Source organism: Rhamphochromis longiceps, linkage group LG14, assembly GCF_057381845.1.
Source record: "Rhamphochromis longiceps isolate RC_006_pf linkage group LG14, R_longiceps_female_GT1.1, whole genome shotgun sequence".
NCBI classification, from domain to species: Eukaryota; Metazoa; Chordata; class Actinopteri; order Cichliformes; family Cichlidae; genus Rhamphochromis; species Rhamphochromis longiceps.
The window spans coordinates 1,392,435-1,403,195 of NC_140570.1; the positions used below are offsets into that span (position 1 = coordinate 1,392,435).

General features: G+C 48.0%; 1 long non-coding RNA gene across 2 annotated transcripts in view; it reads left to right on the forward strand.

Annotated features, from left to right (window-relative positions):
* The window catches only part of LOC146653362 (uncharacterized), a 282,044-nt gene that overhangs the window by 184,984 nt on the left and 86,299 nt on the right, over positions 1-10,761 (forward strand). The window lies entirely within an intron of this gene.

Here is a 10,761-nt window from a genome sequence, read left to right on the forward strand (position 1 = left end):
CCGGCTCCGCTCGCTCTCTGTCTGTAACGACAGTTCCGAAGCCACGCTTCGTGCACTGATCGTTACTAGAATAACTGCGTGTCTGCTCCAAACCCACCGCTAGCCGTAGCCGCGCTTGGGTCTAGTCAGCACGCTACACCGGCACGCCGAGCTACTGTGCGTAGCTCGCCCCGCCGTGACAGTTTGTTTTACATTTGAGCCTCTGAGGATCTGTGTAGAAATGTTTTTATTTTTCATTGTCCAAATATACTGTTTTCATTACGTAAGTGTCTGCTGGATGTGCCAATCACTAAATCTGTTGTATGTCAGTGTTTCTTGTGCTCTCTCTAAATCAGTAAACCATTAGTAACAACAGGCAGACAGATTTAAAAGGCTCCTGTTACTCCTACAGATGGAAGTTATTTTCTGTCACCACATCCAACCGTAAGTGTCGGTGAAAGGACTCCTGTGCATCAGCTCTGCTGTTATCAGCTGGGACACACAGTTGGTGTGAATGACACTGCTCCGAGCGCAGGCAGGCATTACCCAGTGTCTTTAGCAGAGCTAAAGGTGAAGACTAACTGCTCCTGTCTACAAAGACTGATGTAAACACACCCAAACACATGGAACCATTTTCCTGAAAATCCGGAGAGCCACACAAAGACTCTCAGGCCATCGTATAACTCAATTACCCCAAAGTGTCCATGCAGAGCAGTTTCACACTGATTCTTCTAAAGCAATAAATCTATTTCACATAACCTCAAACAGAAGTATGTAGCATGGCTACAGGCAGCAGCAGCAGCTTGGACAGCTCGGCTTCTGAATGGGAGATGGTTCTTAGAAACCATACGAGTCCCAGGTGGGCAGGATGCCACCTTCCCAGAGCTTGGATAGGAAGTCAGGACTGCCACTAGGCTGACCAGCCGTACAGTAAATCTTGACTTTATTATGTAACCCACTGGATGGTTTGCTGCTGGAAAATGTGCTCCTAGCCTGAAGATAGACAGGTGGGTGGATAATGTTTGGAAACAGTCACCGTCTGGCACATGTTCATATGAATAAATGTGTTTTACTACTTACTATCGCTCAGCAGTCAGCAAAAGCTTTCAAAGTGACGGCTGTAAATCCAAGCCATCTTCTCTTACCCTGCTCCTGTGTGCTTCTGCTAGAACAAACAGAGAAGAATGTGAGCAGTTTGCATGAGCATGTGTTACAGTTCACAGCGCGAGAGCACTACCTGCAAAACACTTCATCCTGAAACGTTTACTAGCAGCACAGTAGGCAAGGGAGTGCTGCACAGAGCTGTGCTGCATTAATGGAGTATCCATGCACTATAATGCTAACTGGGCAGTGACACAGACAGGAGACAGGGAGAGGTAAGGATACTTCTTCCAGTTATATACCTCCATGAACACATGCTACGGCCTTATAAACATATGGACTCGTGGATACAAAGAAACACAGCCCGTGTTTGAGATGCTTCCAGGCTCACAGAAACATATGATAGATAACGTGCAGCCCTGCTAGCTAGCTGATCACATCAACAATATGAACTGTGATTCATTACTGCACTGCTATTTAATTTCTTTAAGCTTGAAGCTCCCCGATCATCAACACTGCATCTACAAACCAAAGCAGCTAGTTTCATCACAAGACGTTAAATTATTTGTCAAAATATTAAAATCGTGTCATACTGGTGGAATAGACCAAGATCATTCGCAGAGGTGACTGAGGGGAGGCCAAGAGTGAAACAGGTGGATCAACAGGAAACATTTAATCACCTTTAAAGTAAGTGTTGAAGTAGCTGGCGCTACTCCATGTCCACCCCTCTTTAGAAATCCCTCGGCCACTTCAGTGCCGCTGAGGAAGGGTCACAAAATTCACCCACTCAAATACATTATCTGTCATATGACAGCAGGGTGAACACACAGTGCATTCACACACAGAGCAGCGATCAGAACACGAGTTCACATGACTTAAATACTTCCTGAAGGAGACTGGGAGATTACACACAGCTGGACCTGATGAGCCTGACGAGACGGGGGAAGCAAAACTGAACACACTGACATAAGACAAGGACCTTCAAAGTAAAACAGGAAACAAACAAGTCACAAAGACGCAGACTTGACACTGAACTAAACCTACACTAAAGACGAGGGCACAAGAACAAAACCCTAAACCAGAATCAACTGAAACACAGAATTATAATAATAATCAACGAAGCATAACAAGAGAATCAGAATACCTCCCATAATACAGACAAATATATGAAACTGAAAATGCTGGGTCAAAATGACCCAGATCCACGACTTTATCAAAGAATCAAAGAGTTTGTTGCTATCTCCCCCCCCCCCCCCCCCTCCCCCTTTGCTTTATAAAGCAAAACGCTCTCCTGCACAACACCACTGTGACCTTCTCCAGGTAAACCTAGCATGCCACAAATCTGCCACAAATCTGCCACAACTTCCCAGAGTCATAGGAGAGAGGCTTGGAGTGAAAAAGTAATCAAGTAGTTTCACGCTTCGAACGCCAAAAACTCCCAGTTGGTCCATTCACTCTCTGGGAACTCTTAATGTCTCATCTTATTGTATGGCAACCAGTGTTGGTCAAGTTACTTGAAAAAAGTAATCGGTAACTGATTACTTCTGTCACAGGCTGGGTCTCCGACCCAGCACTCTGAGTTTTCTTTGTATTTTTTGATATGTTATTAGTTTGTGTTATTTCCTATTTGCCTTTAGTTTAGGCAGTTATTGTTCCTGGGTTTTCTATGTTTTGGGGTTTTCTATTTATTTCATCACGTATTAGGTCTGTTAAGTTGTGTTGTCATTTCCTGTTTTATTCTGACAATGTCATGTGTTCTTTGTTCATTGTATTTAGCTTTCCTCTCCTGGTCCTGTCATTAGGTTTATGTCTGTCAGCTGTTTTCCCCCATGTGTCGCCACTTCCCCTGATCACCTCATGTCTGTATTTAAGCCTTTTGTTTTCTTCATGCCATTGTCAGTTCGTCTGTTTATCTCACCAGAGTTACAGTCATAGTCATAGTCATAGTCTTAGCCTGTTTATTTTCCACCTCAATCATAGTTATAGTTTTTGGTCTTAGTACCTTTAGTGTTTTGTTTCTTAGTGTTTTGCCAGCTTAGTGTTTTGTTTCTTAGTGTTTTGCCTGTTTGCTTTGGTCTCTTGGTTCATTTCCTGTCGTCATCGCAATAAAGGTTCACTTTTCTGTTAATCATTACTATTCCTCGTCATCATCTGCTTTTGGGTCCTGTTTCCGCACACATCGGCGCACCCCGCCGTGACAGAACGAACTGACCAGTCATGGACCCAGCGGATTCTGCTCTCACCGAGTGTCTGGAGGAGACTGCTCGGATCCAAGCGATCCTCGACCGCTTCTTTACAGCGCCCGATTTGAAGAGCAAGCTGGTAATGATTAACGTTGCTGAAGCTATTATGGAGAGGGATCCCCGCCTTCTCCAGCTCCCGGACTCACCTGCCATAGTTGATGCCTTTACGAGGATAAAGGAGATGCTGCAGGCCCAGGGACTGTCGAGTCAGGAAATGGCTTCCAGCACCCACCAGTCACAACAACCCCACAATCAGTCATCTCCATTGCTGCCTCCGGAACCTGAGTGTGTTCGTGTCGGTTCGCTGAGATTCGCCGCAGCGTCACCACCTCTCAGCTCACCAGTTTCCACGCCCTCATCACAGTCTCGCCATACTCCTGTCACAGTTCAGCGCGAGGAAGCGCCGCACACCATAGACTTGGACGACGACGAGCGCCAGTCTATATTCTGCGCTCTCTTGGAGGAGGAGCTCCGGTGGAAGCCGTGGCTCATTCCGGAGCACGAGCACTCTTTCCGGGGAACTCGACTGGCTCTCGGGGGACCTCGGAGTTACCAGGGACTTCCACCCATCGCTCCGCCGTCTTCCACTCCTAAGAAAAAGCGGCGTGCGCGCCACCGACGCTCCGTATCACAAACGCAAGTGAGTGATTACATTTTGGCTCCTCATGTTTTCTCTCAGGAAGTTGTTGAAATTGACACTACTTTTCCGGTTAATGAGCCCGGCTATACAGAGACTGTTTGCCCTGGAAAAGCTAGCCATCAGGCTCAGCTAAGCTGCTGTGGGACTGCTATCCAGGCCGGTTTGGAGCCGGAGACGGAGGTACAGCTGGTGCAGCCAATTTCAGTGTCAGCCGGAGGGCCCGGGGAGCCCGTCCGGCCTCATGTTTCGTCTGCTGGAGGTTCAGGAGAACCCAGCCAGCTTCATGTTTCGTCTGCTGGAGGTTCAGGAGAACCCAGCCAGCCTCATGTTTCGTCTGCTGGAGGTTCAGGAGAACCCAGCCAGCTTCATGCTTCGTCTGCTGGAGGTTCAGGAGAACCCAGCCAGCTTCATGTTTCGTCTGCTGGAGGTTCAGGAGAACCCAGCCAGCCTCATGTTTCGTCTGCTGGAGGTTCAGGAGAACCCAGCCAGCTTCATGTTTCGTCTGCTGGAGGTTCAGGAGAACCCAGCCAGCTTCATGTTTCGTCTGCTGGAGGTTCAGAAGAATCCAGCCAGCTTCATGCTTCGTCTGCTGGAGGTTCAGGAGAATCCAGCCAGCTTCATGCTTCGTCTGCTGAAGGTTCAGGAGAATCCAGCCAGCTTCATGCTTCGTCTGCTGAAGGTTCAGGAGAATCCAGCCAGCTTCATGCTTCGTCTGCTGAAGGTTCAGGAGAATCCAGCCAGCTTCATGCTTCGTCTGCTGAAGGTTCAGGAGAACCACACCAGCCTCATGCCTCGTCAGCTGGAGGGCCCGAGGAGCCCATCCAGCCTCATGCCTCGTCAGCTGGAGGGCCCGGGGAGCCCATCCAGCCTCATGCCTCGTCAGCTGGAGGGCCCGAGGAGCCCACCCAGCCTCATGCCTCGTCAGCTGGAGGGCCCGAGGAGCCCATCCAGCCTCATGCCACGTCAGCTGGGGGTTCAGGAGAACCGCACCAGCTTCATGCCACGTCTGCTGGAGGGCCCGAGGAGCCCTTCCGGCCTCATGCCACGTCTGCTGGGGGGCCCGAGGAGCCCTTCCGGCCTCAAGCCACGTCAGCTGGGGGGCCCGAGGAGCCCGTCCAGCACCACGCCACGTCAGCTGGGGGGCCCGAGGAGCCCGTCCAGCCTCACGCCACGTCAGCTGGCGGGCCCGAGGAGCCCGTTCAGCCTCATGCTTCGTCAGCTGGAGGGCCTGAGGAGCCCGTCTGGCCACCTTCTGCTTCACCACCTGTGGCTGCAGCGCCACCTCCTGCGGCTCCCGTGCCGCCACCTGCAGGACCACCACCTGCTGCACTACTGCTTGCTGCTTCTACGCCTCAGCCTGAGGACGACGCCTCGCCTGGTTCTGCCACACCTCAGTCTGAGAACACATATAAACTCATTTCACCCAATATAGACTGTGTGTTGCTGCAACTTCCGCAGCCTCCTGCCATGTCGGCTGGGGGGCCTGAGGAGCCCGTCCGGCCACCACCTGTGGCTGCCTCACTGTCACCTGGTTCTGCCTCTGCTACGCCAGGACCAGCTCCGGTCTGTGCTTCGCCCGGTCCAGCTCCAGCCTGTGCTTCGTCTGCTGCAGCTCCAGCCTGTGCTTCGTCTGCTGCAGCTCCAGCCTGTGCTTCGTCTGCTGCAGCTCCAGCCTGTGCCTCGTCTGCTGCAGCTCCAGCCTGTGCCTCGTCAGCTGCAGCTCCAGCCTGTGCCTCGTCAGCTGCAGCTCCAGCCTGTGCCTCGTCAGCTGCAGCTCCAGCCTGTGCTTCGTCTGCTGCAGCTCCAGCCTCCGAGTCTTCGTCTGCTGCAGCTCCAGCCTCAGAGTCTTCAGCCTCGTCGGGTCCGGCCTCTGCCTGTGCTTCTGCTATGCCTGGTCCGGCCTCTGCCTGTGCTTCTGCTACGCCTGGTCCGGCCTCAGCCTCTGCTTCAGCGTCGCCTGGGCCGGCCTCTGCTTCAGCGTCACCTGGTCCTGTGCCCTCCAAGCCTCGGCCGGTAAGCCTGACACTTGGGCGCCGCCGCCGCCTTCCGCACGGCCGGCCCCCTGAACTGTTTCCACGCCGTCGCCTTCCGCACGGCCGGCCCCCTGAACCGTTTCCACGTCACCGCCGTCGAGGTCGGCCCCCTGAACCGTTTCCGTGTCGCCGCCGTTGCCGTCCGCACGGACGGCCCCCTGATCACATGAACTGTGGCTTTCTGGACCGTCACCCCCCGGGCCGGCCCCCTGAGGAGTCATGAACTGTTCCCTGCGCTCCTGTGATTTTTGATGGACATTTTGGGGGGGTTTTTTGGCCTTGTTTCTGGCCCTCCGTCCTGGACCCCCACCGCCCGCCCTTGGTGGGTTGTTTTTGGTTTTGTTTTTCGAGGTTTTAGGGCGTCTGGAATCCGCCCTTAAGGGGGGGGGGGGCTCTGTCACAGGCTGGGTCTCCGACCCAGCACTCTGAGTTTTCTTTGTATTTTTTGATATGTTATTAGTTTGTGTTATTTCCTATTTGCCTTTAGTTTAGGCAGTTATTGTTCCTGGGTTTTCTATGTTTTGGGGTTTTCTATTTATTTCATCACGTATTAGGTCTGTTAAGTTGTGTTGTCATTTCCTGTTTTATTCTGACAATGTCATGTGTTCTTTGTTCATTGTATTTAGCTTTCCTCTCCTGGTCCTGTCATTAGGTTTATGTCTGTCAGCTGTTTTCCCCCATGTGTCTCCACTTCCCCTGATCACCTCATGTCTGTATTTAAGCCTTTTGTTTTCTTCATGCCATTGTCAGTTCGTCTGTTTATCTCACCAGAGTTACAGTCATAGTCATAGTCATAGTCTTAGCCTGTTTATTTTCCACCTCAATCATAGTTATAGTTTTTGGTCTTAGTACCTTTAGTGTTTTGTTTCTTAGTGTTTTGCCAGCTTAGTGTTTTGTTTCTTAGTGTTTTGCCTGTTTGCTTTGGTCTCTTTCATTTCCTGTCGTCATCGCAATAAAGGTTCACTTTTCTGTTAATCATTACTATTCCTCGTCATCATCTGCTTTTGGGTCCTGTTTCCGCACACATCGGCGCACCCCGCCGTGACAACTTCCCCAAAAAAAGTAATCCTGTTACTCTACTGATTACTTATTTTCAAAAGTAATTAATTACTTAGTTACTTAGTTACTTTTTAAAAACACGATTTACAACCTGAAGAGGTGATAAAGTGATAGATCTTTCAGCCCAATTCTACTTTTTCTGCATAATCCATCATACAAAATGTAATCAAATGGAAAAGTCTCTTTTTAAAACTTGTTTTATCAGTTTTAATCTTTTAACTTTATGCATCAAGCAAACATTTAATTATCTGCAACATTCTCTGACTGGAAGAAATTAGTTTAACATTTAAACCTATTTTCTGCACATTCCAGCACATAAAATAAAATATTTTTTGTGTTTACACTCAGTCTTTCAAATAGATGCAAGTAAAACACAGCAGAAAATATATAAAGTCAAAGACTCAGCGGTCCTGTTGCTCTATTTTCACCTGTAAAGCAGGAGTGGGGTAGGCGGAGGTTTACCCTGGTGCAGGTGTGCCGCGGTCAGTGGAAGAATCCGCGAGTTTCTCTGTGAGTTTCCCATTACGTCGTAGTTACTCGGTGCTTGCTCGGAAGTTTAGGGGTTTTTTCGCTGTAAAAAGACGTTTTCTTCCCACGCACGATGGACACTAATGTTTTTGTCACTTTTTATGGAATCAAACTCAAAGTAAGGTCAGTACTTCCACGCTTTAAACGCTGCACGCTCATACTCTCTCTGCACTGGATATATGATCCATTGTTGATCTGCACACAGCTGTTGTCACTAACGTCGCACTCGCTTACGTCACTGTCGTGAGACATTCTCGCAGAAAAATCACGGTTTTAGTAACGCAGTAACGCAGCGTTCCTACGGGAAAGTAACGGTAATCTAATGACCGATTTTGCAATAGTAGTCCCTTACTTTACTCGTTACTTGAAAAAAGTTATCAAGTAACGTGTTACTGCCCATCTCTGATGGCAACTGCATGAGCCATGGGAGAAGTCACACTAAAGACGTGCTGATGAACTTTGCTAACATCTATCAGTTAGGATCATTGGCAGAGAGGCATGTGGGGGCATCACACAAAGAGTCCGAGTCACTTTCTGTACACACAGCATGAAATTAGCTTTAATTTGGATCCTATGAGGTGTTGCTGGGACTGGAAGACAAGGCAACTTATTTTGATCAGTGTTATATTATTATATTAACACAAGTGAAGGACAAAGCGTGCACAGCCTCCTAAACCGTGATCACAGTGGCCTTTAGAGGTTATCTCTCCTATTACTACAGGATAGATCCATCGGTTCACTGCAACAGGCCCTTTAGGTGGCCATGTTTACCTCCCGTCCTTCGTCTAGCCACAGCACTGTGTGCGACATCACGTGAGCTGAAGGAATTTACACTGGAATGAGGTGCCGGGTGTTCCGTGTCTGGCTTTAATGAGGTTTTTCCAACACTAGAGAGCACAATAAATTCTGAGCTGTAGTGGAAAGAATCAGACACTGAGTGAGCCTCTGAGAAGCTCATTAGAAATGAATGGAAATTGACATAATACAGTGGGCAGATGAAGCGATTTTCTTATTGCTTCTATTAGCAGGTATTTAGTGCAGTAGAGCTACTGGTGGACAGACACGAGTGCAGCTGTGGAAAAGGGAGAAATCATTGCGGTCAATCCTTCTCAGACAGCTGTCATCATGGTCCCTGAATCTTTGAACGTAATGGAACAAACCTTTTGCATAACTGCAAGATGTCAACTGCAATGATCACCGGTAACATTACCCAGATCCTCGGGTCGCTTGAAAGACGGAGTTATTATTTTCTGTGGATACAAAGGGCTAATGAATCTGGCAAGGTCGGGATTTGTGGAATATTCCATTGAATCCAACTCCTCCATTGATTGGGAATGTATGACATGTGTATTAGTCATGCAGTGTGTTTTATTTTTCCTGGCATTGATGCGCGCCACAGCATTATCGCTCAGAAAACTGCAGTATCCCGTGTGTCTAAGAACTCGCCTCGGGACGTTCACGACCTGCAGATAAGCCCAGAATGTAAACAAGTCATAAATGCATCTGCAGTAAACCTTTACAGGTCTGAGCCCAGTATTATGCAATGGAGTTGTACTGGAAGCAATGCAGGGGTGGGAGTGAACAACTGCTCCGTCACTCATTCATTCATATTCATCCACCTGCGTAATCCAAACGAGCTGTAGTTTATTTGGCCTTTAATGGCAAAGAGAGAAGGATCATCTACTCTAACCTCCTGAGACCTGAACTCTTCCACTGCAGCATTTTTCATTTCTCTTTGATATTTGGGCTGATTGGGACACGATGAATGTGAAAACAAAGAATTTTTTTTTTATTCTAATTTTTGTTTCTAAGAAAAATCAGAGCCACATGAGGACATTCGTTTAACATTTTGATAGGACAGTAGCAGCATAACGTCCTCGTAAGTGGATATCAGGCCCATGTAGAGCAAGATTGAGTATTTTGGTCTAAATAACCGAAAATGTGGACACCAGGTCCTAGGAGGTTAAATCATCCAATGTGCATCTTTAGAAAAACAAACAATTGTGTGTAAAACATTTTAAAGATTCATCCAACATGAGCCGTGCGAAGAGAAGGACTTCCTGCGATGGGTCTACGATCAGCCAGACGTTCCCAAATGACTCCAGCTTAGCCAAATTTTCATCCACTGGTCATTTCTGCTCCGCTAAATATTTCTGGGAATGACTATGAAAGGCAACTTGTTACCAGAACCAGGGGTTGATATTAATATATATTCATTTCCGTTAAAGAAAAGGTTCTTAGCTTTAAAAACAAAAAATTAATGACTCAGTTTTCCCACCCAGTACCAGTACAGCAGTCCTGATGCCATCATGAGTTCTACTATGACTGTCTACGATGCTGATGTTATGAAATATAAAACGTATGAAATAAGATTGAAACCCCGGACCTCTCCCACCTCTTCGTGGTTTGGCTGCTGTTTGTTGGTTCTTCAGTTTTAATTCGACTTCATGAAAGCAGCTTGTAAACGGAGCAGGTTTAAGTTTGCAGCCCGTCACAAATGAAACTTTCCACTGAAATTCTTTGTTCAAGGTTCAGGCAGCACGTTTGGTTAAAGGTGGACATTTTGACTGTTTCACATTCTCGTCTCCCACAGCAGTAAACATCCATTATGCTTCAGTATAGGTCCACATAAACAAGTGGTGCGTTCTTCTGCACAGGTGTGTAAACCCGGAGCACCGTGGGTTTGAAGCCAGTCGATCACTTCTACCCTAAAGGTTACTGCAGACGGCCTGCGACGCGTGCACACTGGCCAGATGGAGCTGACAAGGTGGAACAACAATCCACTGAAGTCTTTTCATTTTGCAGCATCTCGTCTGCCACACAGAGAACGCCGCCTCCCACAGTTGTTGGCTTTGACGGCAGCTGTGGCTTTTTGTTATAAATGAAACAAAAACACAGCACTTAGCTCTGGTGGCAGCCGTCCTCCAGGCAGACAGTGGAAGATCTCGCATTTCATCAACACAATCAAAAGAATGAAATAGCAGCTGAATGGCTCGCAGGCTGCTCACTGTGACAGCGCACGATGACTTCTGTGGGGTCCTCTGAAGTGGGAAGTTTGTTTGTTTATATGTTTCGCAATAGCAGATTGTTTCATAGGCTGGTTTCATTTCAGTTTTGTAAGTATTCTTAGGTACTGGTTGATATTTGTATGGGCAGATTTGCAAATGCCCGACCAGAA